The sequence below is a fragment of the Rhinolophus hipposideros genome (assembly GCF_964194185.1).
Source record: "Rhinolophus hipposideros genome assembly, chromosome: 19".
Classification (NCBI taxonomy): domain Eukaryota; kingdom Metazoa; phylum Chordata; class Mammalia; order Chiroptera; family Rhinolophidae; genus Rhinolophus; species Rhinolophus hipposideros.
In genome coordinates this window covers 38,889,320-38,903,716 of record NC_138065.1, presented here as the reverse complement: position 1 = coordinate 38,903,716, position 14,397 = coordinate 38,889,320, and the positions used below count along the sequence as shown (strand labels likewise).

Below are 14,397 nucleotides of genomic sequence, written 5' to 3'. Positions count from 1 at the left end.
ATTGTATTGTATTGTATTGTATTATATTATATTATATCATAGCTGGTATTACATTATATCTGGTATTATATTATATCCAGTATTATATCTGTTATTATATTATATCCGGTATTATATTATATTATATTATACCCAGTCTTATAGTAAAATAAGACCAGGTCTTATATTAATTTTTTGCTCCAAAAGATGCATTAGATCTAATTGTCCAGCTAGGTCTTATTTTTGGGGAAACACAGTAGCTACTTGGAAATAAATCAGGTCATTACCTCACATTATACATTAAATATTTTCAGATGGATTAAATCATCAAATATATATGTTCATATATTTAAATATGATCATAAAATACTACAAAGAAAAGACAGGAGAACAATTCTCTAAGCATAACTCCTAAGGCAGAACCATAAAGAAAATGAAGGATAAACATGACTATACAAAAATATAATGATGCTGTATGTTTAAAAAGGAGTGAAAACCCGATGTAAAAGCCAAGTGTTTTTGCTGAGAGGCAGTGAAGAAGGACCAAATGTCTCTGTTACTGGTTCCTCCAGTGTTCCACTTGATCAAAGAGCAAAATTTTCATTTCATTTTCAGGACTGAAGTTGGCCTGAATCCATCATGGTTGCACTTGTGATTTGAGATATTCTCCTAATTTAGTCTTTCACCAGTTATTGAAACCTTAGATTGTTACTTAAAAATATATCTATTACTGGAAAACTTAAAATATCCATAATGATAAATTGATAAACCCCGAATACATTATTGGTTATGTGTCCTTGGGATACTTATGGAAAGCCTGTCAAATGCCAAATTTCACAAAAAAGTTCACATCTATAGAAAAGTAGGCTATACTTGTAATAAGCAATTCTTTTGGATAATAGTACCCTCTGTGTGAGACTTACATAAAGTACCATAGTTAAACTGTTGAGACTTGTTGGCTGCAGCATATGCACTTTGGATTTAAGAGTTCTTTGACTAATAGGTAGTTTATGGAAATCTTGAATCTCTTAGCCAGCTTTCAATGTGGAGGTAGGAGTTTATGATTCCATTCATTGACAACAGCAATAGCTAAAGCAACAATAAATTGAAATTGCATTTACATAGACCCTTCTAGAATTAAACACATTTTTTAAAAAAGAGGAAGAAACTAAGTAATTCTGACCAAAAATGTAGTAGGTAGGACACTTACCACCCCAATCTCAGGGAGAGGAAATTTAGATTTAAAAAATGCATACCATTATTTTACTCTGATCAATTCTATATCAAAAAGTATTAAACTATATATAGAAAAGAAGGGATCAAACGTCTCCACAGCAATAAGTATGATTTATTCTGTTTAGTGAAAATCACTCAATACATACTATGCCAATAACTGTGCTAGATATTGAAAACACAAAGATGAAGAAAAACACTGCTTCAAAAAAATTCCAAATTACGAGTATTAATCAATTCAATTAAATATGATATCTACCAATGTTTCTTTGAACATTAATGAAGGTAAATACACAAAGAGACAAAGATTTGCCACACCAAAAACTAAGGATGGCAACATGCACATGAAAAACATTCCCATGAAAACACTGGGTTAGCATAATTTTGGTCCCATGTTTACTTTGATTTCTGAAATAGCTAGCCTCCTGGGAAGTGACTAATCTAGGTCTATTCAAATGCTGAATCTACTTAGAGGCCAGAACTGGCTCTCAGTATGCAGCATTTAAGTACTCACAGTAGGACAGATACAAGAAGAGCCTTGAAATAATTCTAAACTGGGACAAAAAGGTTAATGTACTATATCAGGAAAGTCAGCAAGGACCCAAGGATAAATGAAGAGTGAAGAGGAGTAAAAGGAGAATAAAAAAGGGAGTGAAATATAAACTATCCTACTCAACCTGAGCCTCTAAACAGAAGTTCCATAAATAAATCAAATGCTAAGAAACATAAACATAATCAGCACCACAAGTAAGACTTTACTCCAAGTGAGAGTAATTTCATGGCATAGTCTGAATTAAATTTTGAAGGAGGTGTATCAGAAGATCCAGAGATTTTTTTAAAAATAATAAAAAATTTTATTTAAATTATGCAACAAAAAGGTACAAAAATAGGAACAGGGAGTTAAGAAGATGAATGAATAGAAAATCTTGGAAATGAAACAACCAATGTTTTTAAAGAAATAAAACATGAAATTGGCTGATCTACTCGTAGGTGAAGAAGGAATTGGTGAACTTGAAGGTGATGCTAAATAATTCACACAGAACCCAATGCAGAAAGGAAAAGAGAAATAAAAACATAAAGGAGTGCTTAAGAGACAGACACACGGAAGACTGAGAGACCTCAACAATCATATGAATTCCAGAAGAAGAAAATTACCAGCAGGGAAACTATTTAATATATTATTAACTGAGAATGTTCAGGAATTAAAAACCTGTGCATTCCTATTGAAAGTGTACTCTTAGTGTTGAATATGGTAGATATAAATTCAGACCTAGACACGTCACAAACATATCAGAGGACAAAGAAATAAAGATAAAATCTAAAAAGCTATCAGACAGAAGGAGGAGAAAGATTACTTAAAAGGGAACAACATATAAGCAATAATTGTCACTGGAAGATAATGTAATAATATCTTCAAAGTGCTGACAAAACACAACCATTATCCTGAAATTTTATATTTAGCTAAACTATCAGAAAAGAGGGAGTCCTGTTTTAGCAATTTTCAGATGTACAAAGTCCAAGAAAACTTACTACTCAGGAAACCCTCACTAAAATAACTATCCACGTGTGCTTGAGAAATTATATACTTCAGAAAGAAGAAAAGAGAACTCAGAAGGAAAATACAGCGTAGGAGAAATAGAAGTGGGCACAGAAACGCGGGGGGCCGGGGGCGGGGGGAATGTCAGAAAGTTCAATCAACTGTTAACTTGCCAAACAACTACACAAACATATACAACACCTAAGTAAACAATGGATAATATAATAGTAACAAGATGGAGAGGAGAATGAGGAGGTTCAAGAAGTAGGTGAAGTATTGTTTGGCTAAAATGCTAGAAATATAAAGTATTAGCCAAAAATGTGTTAAAGAATAAATGGTAACCACTATCAAGCCAACATAAGCATAGGAAAGTAGGGACAAAGAAGCTTGGTAGTTCCTCATCCAAAGTGTGGTGGTTTTCAAGAGTACCTGATAAAGTTTCAGAACTTGGACCTAAAATGTTCTCAAACAGCCAGCGCACTGTGGCTGTCACTGAAATGGTGCTTATGGAAAGAGGCTACATGAAGATGTCCCTTGACTGATTCGTTATCCTTCTAAATCTCTTCCGCACATAGGTTGTAGTTGTAGTTTTTATTTGTTGACTGCTGAGCAGTACTTTTCCTTTAAAAAATAACCAGATTAGCTCGTTTCATCTCTCTCTCTCTACAGTAATTCAGGGTTTTGTTCTCAGTGAATGACTGACTAGCAGATAACTCCACTGGCAACTCACTTTGTCTTGCCAGTCTCTTAGTCACCTTTTTCTTTAACACCACATGGATTGTCTTATAAAGACTTCCTTCACGGAGCCTTTTTCTCATAGAAGCCTGCCCTTTCCCCAGTCCTTACATTCCCACACATCAGAAGGGCTGAGAAGGCCCCTGAACTCTGTCATCTGGACAATACCCTGACCCAACACTCATGGTGTCACCACCACAATCTTGCTAGGTTTCAACCACCATATGGCCAGAGTTCTGATGTCTCCCTCATGCCCAGAGTCAAAAGCCATGTACTATGTACAGCTTTGTAGAAGATGGTGACCCCCTGACCACCACAACCCTTCAATTCTTATTCTACTGCCCCCTCTTCAAAACACCAAAATAGCTGGATGGTGCTCTTTTCTCACCCAAGTCCATCTCATAAAAGAACAGCCTTCGTTTTGATATTCAGTAGCTTTAAAACCCTTAAGTATTCCAAGATCATTACGGACAACACAACTCTTTATTTCCCAATACTCCCCATTATGCAATGGTATACCTTCTAGCAACACCACAGTCAACATTACTCACTGAAAAAAGTAAGCTGGACTTTTCTGATTCCTTATGCTTTTTAAAATATTGTTTGCTCCTTCTAGAACAGGGGTGTCCAAACTTTTTTCAACGTTTTTCACCAACGGCCATATGCAGTAAAACACACAAACAGCCGGGCCACTCCCTCGAGGTGAAGTACGTATTGCCTCACCTGGTTTATTTAAGTAAACTAAATATATTTTTGGAATTTGCTGCGGGCCAATTAACAATGGAACATGGGCCACAGTTGGCCGACGGGCCACAGTTTGGACACCCCTGTTCTAGAATACAAAATTAGGAAGCCAACCCAAGCAACGGATGAATCCTGAAGCTTAAACCCTGTTAACCTCAAGGGAAATCTGCTTCTGCCAACTTTGTGTGTAGGATGACCTTGATCAGAATACCTCTTCTTGACGGACTACAGTATTACCACTACATTGCTATATCTTCATTACTACTAATACAATACTCTTCATTACCAATAATAAAAACAATGCCAACACTGTTATTTATTGAACACTTATTCTCTCTCACTACATGCCAGATATAGTGCTCATCCCTTCATATGCACACTGAATGTAACCTTCACAACCCTGTGAGATTTAAGTACAATGAATTATTCCCATTCTGAAAGTGGAAACAAATTGTTTTGAAGTCAAGTATTGTGTTCAAGGTTAAATACACTAAATGTTAGTGTTGAGAATTAAATTATTAAATCAACTGCTTAGAGCAAGCATTTGGGATCAAGGTTATAGATGCTGTTCCTCACACTTAGAATTTTTCTTCATTATATAAATACAGAGTACGGATCCATAACTAGCCATGCCATTCCACCAGTTTCTGCTGTTTTACCTAGTCAGACTGGGAAAGCATATATAGGTGCATTGAAACAAATGTGTCGATTAAAGTAACTAAATCAAAGAAAGGGTTGTTTTGACAACCCTCTTGGCCCAGAAGCCAGGTGCCTGCCGCTGAAACGGTATTTCACAAGATGGCTCCCTTGCTATCCTTAGTTGCAACTTACATAACAAAATCCTACATCACAGTTGTAATTGGCAATTCATTAAGAAGTTACATATTTCTTAAGTTGTTGGTTGAATGAGCTTCCACCAAACATTTTTTGCTAACGATATATTTATATAACCTACAACTGCAGCTAAATGTGGAGGGGAAATTCCTTTGCAAAGGAATTTTGCCAAAGAACAACAGCAATCTATCGGCATATTATTTCCTAACTTTCCCAGCTTTTTCTTTAATACATTGGGTTTGCCTCCTATCCCTTTTTCGCCTATGTGCTTGGTAAGTGGCTGGGAAAGGGGAGAGAGATCATTGGAAGGGAGCAAGAGTAAGAGAGCACATTTAAATAGTACTAGAGTGTCACCCACCGTTCCACTGGTCAGAACAACCTACAGTAAACTAACTATATGAGAGAAGTGAAACAGCTCATTTCAAAGTCCTTCTCAGTCCCCATATGTCACTCACAGTGAGGGCATCTAACTGTTCTAGATTTTATTCTAACTGCTTAAAGAGGTGCAATTTAAATAAAACGTGACCACTAAATGTTGACCAACAATTACGTCTGAAGCTCAAACTAATAAACATCTGTTCAAGGCATAATTAAATATTTCTATAAATAGCTGTGAATTCATGTGCTATTTAACTGCCTCTTATTATCTGAGTCTCCTCTTACCCTAAGAGGGAAGAAAAATGATCCAACATTATCAAGAAAATGAGGAACTATTTCTTAGAAAGAAATATGTAGAACTTAAGCTTTGCCCACGTATTGCAAGATTATAAGTGAGGAATCTGAACTTATGATAATGTATCTCCTGGAATTCACACTTTAAAGGTTACTGTGAAAAGAATTTTCCTATAGAAACTCCACTATAATTTGATGCTATATTCCTGACCATATTTGACATCAAATAATAAACCATAATAGCAATAAATAAAACTCCACCATCTATTGGCAGAGATTCTTTCCTTGACCAAACTTTGGTCAAGCTCTTCTGAGCTTTCTTTTTGACGAAGTCTTGTGCTCCTATGGCCTTCCTTATAAAGTCTAGTTCCAACAAGACTCCTGTTAAGTCAGTTTAGCCAGAAAACCCCATCCTCAATATCTGATCAGGTTTCTCATCCTCCACCATCTCCCAGATGACATCTGATCACCGTGGTGAGCCTTCAGCAAAAATCATGAATCGTTTTAGCCAAAATCGCCCCCTCCCACCTTTAATGTTCCCTCTTAGTAATTTTCTGTCCACTGATGCCGTCCCTGCTCCTTGGCTAGAAATTCCCGCTGGCCTTGTTGTATTCATTGTTAAGCCCAGTCTTTCTCTGCCATCACAAAGCTCCACCGCAGTGCTACCTCCACCTATCATGATAGTCCTGAATAAAATCTGCCTTACTGTTCTTTAACATGTCATTGAACATTTTTCTGTAACTATAAGCAGGAAAATGATAAAACTATACAATTCATCTACCATCAAACTGCCCTAAAAGTAATACAATAGATATAATAAATGCAAAAATGTTATTATTATTATTTTTTTTTTGCATTTTGGAAAGCTGGATATTGGTTGATATTAATCTGAATTGTCAAGAATGCCATGTTCTTTTCCTGAGGGAGCCACAGGGTTGGGCAGAGCGTGGCGGTCTCCTCTCCCCACCATGGCATGTGCCCGTGTCCTCTAAAAAGGGGAGACATCTGGCAAAAATGTCACTTTGCCTGCTGTGTTCAAGGCTCCCATTCAACCAGATAGTGTGAACTTTGTTCAACTGGCACAAAAACAATAGACAGCTGTGTGTTGTCAGTGGATTAGCAGGTCATCGAACCAGTGCTGGCTCATGGGTCCTGGCAGAGCTGTGGCTCGAATTCCCAGAGTTCGAGGTGGTGGGACTCATCATTCTGGCCAAGGTGCTGTTGGCAACATGTGTTGTGGGGGCTGCATGTTTGCACCAACCAAAACTTGGCACCATTGGCACCACAGAGTGAACACAACACAGAAGCGATACACCATCTGCTCTGCCTTGGCTGCCTGGGCCTTACCAATGCTGGTCGTGTATAAAGATCGTATTGAAGAAGTTTCTGAACTTCCCTTGATGGTTGAAGATAAAGGTGAAGGCTATAGGAAGACCAAGGAAGCTGTTTTGCTTCTTAAGAAGCTTAAGGCCTGGAATGATATCAAAAAGGTCTATGCCTCTCAGTGAATGAGAGATGGCAAGAGCAAAATGAGATACAGTCATCGCATCCAGCACAAAGGACCTTGCGTCATCTATAATGAGGACAACGGCGTTACCAGAGCCTTTGGAAACTCTGCTTAACGTAAACAAACTGAACACTTTGAAACTTGCTCCTGTGGGCACGGCGGCCATTTCTGCTCTTGGACTGAAAGTGCTTTCCACAAGTGAGATGATCTGTGTGACACGGGGCGTAAAGCTGCCTCCCTCCAGAGTAACTACAACCTTCCCTCACACAAGATGCTCAATACAGACCTTAGCACAATCTTGAAAAGCCCAGAGATCCAAAGAGCCCTCTGAGCACCACGCAAGAAGATTCATCGCAGAATCCTGAAGAAGCATCCACTGAAAAACCTGAGAATCATGTTGAAGCTAAACCCACATGCAAAGACCATGCTCTGGAACACCATTCTTCGCCAGGCCAAGAACCACCAGCTCCAGGGGATAAAGCAGCAGCAGCGCTAGAAACCAAATCAGGTGAGAAGGGGGTTCCAAGCCAGAAGCCAGGGTAGGGAAGCCAGGGTAGGGAAGCCAGGAAAGAAGGCTGTCGGATTTATGAAGCAGAAAAGGCCTTTGGTTGGACAAAAGGCTGCAGCGACCAAGAAACCGGCAGCTAAGAAGAAGCCTGCAGAAAAGAAACCCACCACAGAAGAAAAAAAGCCTGTGGCATAAACTTAAATTTATTTATTCTGTAAAGGTCAAATCACTTTGGACAGCTAATTTTGAATAAAAGCCCGAACAAAGAGGCAAAAAAAGAAACAACAACAAAAAGGGGGATAAAAAAAGAAAGCCATGTTATTTTCGATTTACAATAATTTTCCTCAATTGCAAACAGACTCATCCAAATTTATTTTCAAGTACACTGAGAACAATACAACATAGTGGTTAAGACTGTAGGCGCTAGAGCCTAAACATCTGGGTCTGAATTCTGGCTTTCCCCACTCTGTCACTGCGAAAGTTACTAAAAAAAAAAAAGCACAAAAAAAACACAAAACCTCTGTGCTTCAGTTTCCCCCTTTGTAAAACAGTAATGAGGGTTCTATGAAATAATACACATAAAGGAATTAGCATGGTGCTTGGCACGTGTAGTCAATGAGTATCTACCAGCTCACGTCACTTTCCTGGCCGTAAAGCATGGCTCAGGTACTGCCACTCATGCTCCGAATAGGTGTCCACTGTTGATAATCATACTGCTGGTAACGACAGGGACACTGCTGCGCCTGCTACTTTCTCCCCTGAAACACGTTTAACGTAAGGAGTTGAGCCAACCTTCTTTTTCCGTGCTCTTCACTTTTCAGATTAAGCAATGGAACAAAAACAGCTATTACTTGATTCCAATCATATAATCCACAATGGAAGTGCTCTAAATTACTGCAATTCACCTCTCATTGTCACAGCTAAACAGGCATTGGCTGCTATCAGACTATTTCACCCTTTGTTGGCCAGTGGTAAACATAATAACTGTCACAGCAAAGCCTGTTGTTTTGGAGGAGCTACTTTGACATCTCAAGAGGACTGCTAGACAGTATCTTGTCTGAGATGACCTAGGATTTTTCTATATTCACAATACACAGGACCACAAATTGAGAGGGAAAGGGCGCCTAAATTTTTTAAACAAAACCATAAAATGTAAGAGGTGTAATGGCCAATAGAATTCTAACCCCATCATTATACATATATGGCCAAGAAAATTGAAGCATTGGTGGCAATTAAGGAGCATAGGTTGAGAAGATAAAATGCTAAGTTTTCCATTGTTGAGTGTCTATATTTAATACAATTTCCCTTGAAATTAGGGTGTAAGGAACTATGCTTACCATGGTTATTACCTTGGGGCAGCAATTCAAAACTCATCAACTACCATCAGTGTCAGACAGAAGAGAGAAAGTGTGACAGTCAGCCTACCTGAAATATGCATAATTATCCAGATATTGAACTTACATGATGACAGCTGAAGTTGTGTCACCAAAACCATTAAGGATCATCAACTAAACCCAGTTTAAATTCCATGTCTATTAGCATCTTTAATATTCATCTCTAGTATGAGATTAGATTCCCAAGAATTCTTTGATTTTGACAAATTAAATATCTTCAAACTAATTTATTTATGTATCTTATTTTGTAAAAGATACACTGTAGAAGAAAATTAAAAATGTACTTTTACATGTTTAAAAACTATACCCTCCATATCACAAGAGTAAGGCCATGTAGCCTCAAAATCACATAAAATTTTCTCATACAGGGTCAGGGCAGATATACTTTGCTTAATTCAGTATTTACAAGTAAAAAGAGCATTGGAGGACACACCAGAGTCCAGGGCTTTTCAAGTTGATTTTCTGCAAATTACCATACTTGTAAATTTTCCAAGGGTAACAATGGCATAGCCCCTTCACTCAGAAAGGTGGAGTTCTAGATTAGGAATCACTAAGTCCCTAACCATTGAGGGGAGAGATAAATAGATATCATCAGTTCACTCAAACTTTATGGTAAAAAACATATACCATACTTTTCTCAACACATGATGCAATTAAGATCAGAGGTTAAAAGTACCAGGATCTGTGGGTTTAAAACCCTACTAATGCCATGTACTCACCACATGAATTAGGGATATTATTTAATCCCCTAATACCTCTGTTTACTTATCCAAAAATGGGAGTAGTAACAGCTACTACATTATTGGGTTGTTGTATAGATGAAACTTTTTGATATTCACAAAGTACTTAAAATAGTACCGGGAACATACTAAGTGCTATATTTGTCTGCTATTATTATATTACACAAGAGACCATACAAAAGACAAATCTTTCAGTCTTGTGCCATAATTTTCTTGACTTCTCAATGTCTCTTGAATTTCATAGACATATCAATGTCTCACCAATTTGCACCTCTTATATATTTCTGTCAAGCAAAGAATCATCAAAAAGCACAAATAATCTACCCAGCAAATATTGGTGACTTAATGATCACATACTATTAATTTTTTTTATTGGTTCTGCCCTACCTAATGGAGGTTGTTGCTTTATGTGGGGAATTTCCTTTGCTGTCTAGAATTGATTTACCACAATTCCGCACACATAGTAGAATGTGTGCTTTGAGCCTTAGGACTGGGAAAAGATGGTGTGTAAAGGCCCACCCACCAGACCCCTACCACCCCCGACTGGGAACACTTGAACTGGAAAGGTGTATAGAAGTACCTTATTGACTGAGAATCTACTATGAGCAAGGGCTTATGGTATTCTATGCACTTTGGGTATATTTGGGTATATTTTTCTCAGTTAATTCCCAAAGGAACATTCTGGAAAGGTGTTTTATAATTTATTTATACCAAGGCTCAGATGTGTTAAGTAAAACACATAAGGGCAAAATGAAAGTGGTACAGCCAGTGTTTAAACGTCTATCTGTCTGACCTCATGGTCCTGCCCTACTATACAGGCTTCTTACCATTGAATGCAACCCACCACCTCTGCCCTACCAAAGACAGACACACACACACAAACACAAATGATCCATACGTCTGCTTTACATATGTTTGAAATTCATAAGGTTTAACTTACAGAAAGGATTCCAGGGGTGTGGGGGACAGGGAGGGAGTATGAAAACCACTGTTCCACTCTACATTGCATCCTTACTTCTTAATTTCTTACACACTCTTTTGACCTTGAAGTGAAGCACAAACACAAACCCACACAAAAAGTAATTATGAGAAGACTTGCTCTTGCTCTCAAGGTAGACTCAATACATTTTTCCTCTGTCTGTCATTTCTTCACAGCTTACCTCAGATTAAGTCCTTTACCCTAAATTCAGTCTATTAGAAAATGTAATCCTGGAACACTGGACTTTAGCAAGAAGTCAATAGACTACTCCTAAAGATAGCTCAGAACAATAGCTAGGAAAATACTATTTCCTTGTTTCCATAACAATTCAAAGCCTATAGATAGAGACTGTGGGAGGATTTTGTACTGAACAGAAGGAAGTGGGCTGAAATGTACTCATTGGCAGCTAACTATACTTATGTTATCCCACTACCACTAAGCCTGTCCACATCGAATTAAGTAGAAAGAACTTTTGTGGTCCCCACCCCCACTCTATGAGCACAGATTAGAAATACAAATCCACAGTGAAAAGAGTAATATAGAAAACTGGAAAATAAATATCATCTTTTAGACTCCTAAGTCCCACTCCCAGCCTATCTTCTTGGTCTATTTTTCCTTAAAGCTATAGAATTAGAATTAACACATAACATGCTATATAATTTACTTTTCAATTAAGTCTCTCACTAAATTTTTGTCTGTTTATTTGATGTACTCTAACCATCTAGAAACTATTCAACAGTCAATAAATATTGGCCAAGTAAATGAATGCATGACCAGGGAAAGCATGTCTCTAAAAATTATATACTACAGGACTCAAAATATGTTTGGAAACCACCCAGGAGAGAATAAAACATCATATCTATAATTTAGAGCCTAAAACCACACACACAAAAATGAATTCACTAGGATCTAAAGGCAAAATTAAGTAATGAAAAAGAGATGGGTATGACAATATAATATTGAAAGGAAGCTAAATGTGCAATTGCAAAATTAAAATCTGCAATTGCAAAATTAAAATCCGCATTCATGATAAGAAGTAGAATTGAAATAGCAGAAAAATTAATCAATGCTGCAACTTACAGAGTACAAAAGTTTCCAGAATTACAGAAAAAAAAAATACAGGTAGAAAGAAATTTAAGAGGCAAGTGATATTATAAAAAAAACCGAGAAAAGAGAAACAACATAAAAATTGTCAGTGGCCCTGAAACTGGAAAAACAAAATCACTAGAATAAAATAATCAAAACTGTAATTAACTAAAGTTTTTCTAAAAATAATAACAATAATAAAATAAATGAAACCAGTGAAAGATTAAAATAAACTCTCTAATTTTAAAAAAGGCAATTAAGAAGAATAGGTTACCAATAAAAGAAGAAAAATCAGGCCCGTATCAATTTTAAAAAAGGCAATTAAGAAGAATAGGTTACCAATAAAAGAAGAAAAATCAGGCCCGTACCAAACCCTTCTTACATAACAGCAAATGACAAAAGACAATAGAGAAATAGCTACAGTTTTGATGGGAAAAAAGTTGTGATCCAAGAATTTCTTATGCCTGACCAAATTAAATTATCTTTCACCTGTGCAAGCAAAAGAAAGCCATATGCAAATATGCAAATATTTATTCCACTTATGTGCCTTCATGGAAAAAATTGTCTAAGGATGTTATAAGTTAATTGTGAGACAAATCCTCATAATGACAACGTATTTATATGGCATGCTGTATTCTTTTTCTCAGTTTGAGTGTCACATTTTGGATCTTACATTGGATGATTCAACAATTTAGATGACGAGATCATCTTGCCTAGAGAATAAGTGAACAAAACTTTTTTTTTTCCTTTACAACACAGCATGGTATAACTAGTAGCTGTCACAAATGACTAGTGTATTAAGTAATGACTTTGTGTCTTTTAAGTTCATTTCAGAAGTCTGAGTCATTGTTTTCTTGTTATTTTTTAATTTGAAAGACATTATTATGTCAACAAGCTCAAATTTGTAACATCCATAAGGATCACAGGTATTAGCATGTTAAATATCTCTTTTTTAGAGATACATAAGAAAATTACTATAAGGAAACATGGTCATATCTAGTTATTTTTCTTTTTTATATATTTCTGCATTTTTCTATTTTTCTGTTAATCACATATCATACATGAAAAAAGGTCAATCTATGCAATTTCATAAATAAAACAGAGTCGCAATCATTATTTTTATAAAAACAAGCATAGTGAAAAACTGTTTAAAAATGGTACTGGATAAAGGAAAATAAATATTAATATATGTTTATTTATTATATATGTTATGTAACATTTAAATATCCAAGGCAGCACTGTTTGTAGTGACAAACAACTACTGATCATCGAAGGGGCTAAAGATATGACATGTTCTTACATAGGAAACCTATGCAGCTGCTGAAACAATGAAGTAAACCTACAGGAAGTGATATGAAAAAAATTTCAAGATACATTATTATGTGGAGATAGCAAGTTACAGAGTCCCAAGCTGCAGGAGACTTAACTGTCACTGTATATTTTTTACACTGCTTATTTGTTTATCTAATTATGTACATGTACTCATTCAATTTTTATGTAAAAGTATACAGCACTTGATTTTAAGTAAGCATATCATTAATTCCTTCTATTTGCATGCCCAATGTTGCCATATGAAAGAATATGATTTATTTTCTATATTGACATAGGCAAAGCATCTATCTAGAGTGCCTTGATTATGTGTCTTTCCTAGAGTTTCCATGAATTTTGAAAGGCAATTAGTACTGCATATCTTCAGACTTTCAGGAAACATTTACAAAATCCAACCAGGAACCATTGTAGAAAGACAAAGAATTTATTAAATGTGATTTACAATCAGGTCTATGCTAATTTTTTCTTCCAATCATTATCCATATTAAGAGTGTCATTATCATAACAACCTCCTTTATTAAAAAGCCATACTTTCCACCCCGAATTTATTCCCAAAAGAATATATTGACTCCTTTTTCTGGCACTTAAATTTAATTTTCTTGAAATTTTTTCCCAAAGTCTGAATTTTTTAAGCCTCGCATGTCATGGATGGCGAGCATCTTAGTGTTTGAAAATATAACATTTTTCTCATCATATTTATAGAAAACAATTCTGAATCTGCAGGAGTTTGAGAGAACTGAAAATACTTGACACTATAATATTGCTAGGAGTTCAGCAATAGGATTTTTTTTTTTTAGAAACATAGTTTCACCTGAGCTCTATCCTCGGTTCTCTAAGCAATTATTTAGTCTGCTTATCCTCGGTTCTCTAAGCAATTATTTAGTCTGCTAACATCTACATGAGCATATTGTAATTATATTTCGAATATGGTATTTTCTCTCAATTTTTGAAGCACCACAAAAATTACATTTTCATCACTCTCAATATTAGAATTATTCAAGCCAATTGTTCTAGACCCCTTTGAGGATTATGGACCCCTTTGAGAATCTGATACACACTGTTGACCCTTCCTTCCAAAAAACATGAGGATAATCCCTTGAAGTTTATCCACATACCATCC

At 36.2% G+C, this 14,397-nt stretch overlaps 1 protein-coding gene and 1 pseudogene across 5 annotated transcripts in view; one reads left to right on the top strand and one right to left on the bottom strand.

Annotated features, from left to right (window-relative positions):
* The window catches only part of KCNK2 (potassium two pore domain channel subfamily K member 2), a 167,156-nt gene that overhangs the window by 57,136 nt on the left and 95,623 nt on the right, over positions 1 to 14,397 (bottom strand). The gene's annotated exons all lie outside the window — the stretch shown is intronic.
* Positions 3,995 to 7,944, top strand: LOC308487232 (large ribosomal subunit protein uL4-like; annotated as a pseudogene). Its single transcript has 2 exons — positions 3,995 to 4,043; positions 6,731 to 7,944. The product of its transcript is annotated as a large ribosomal subunit protein uL4-like (transcript).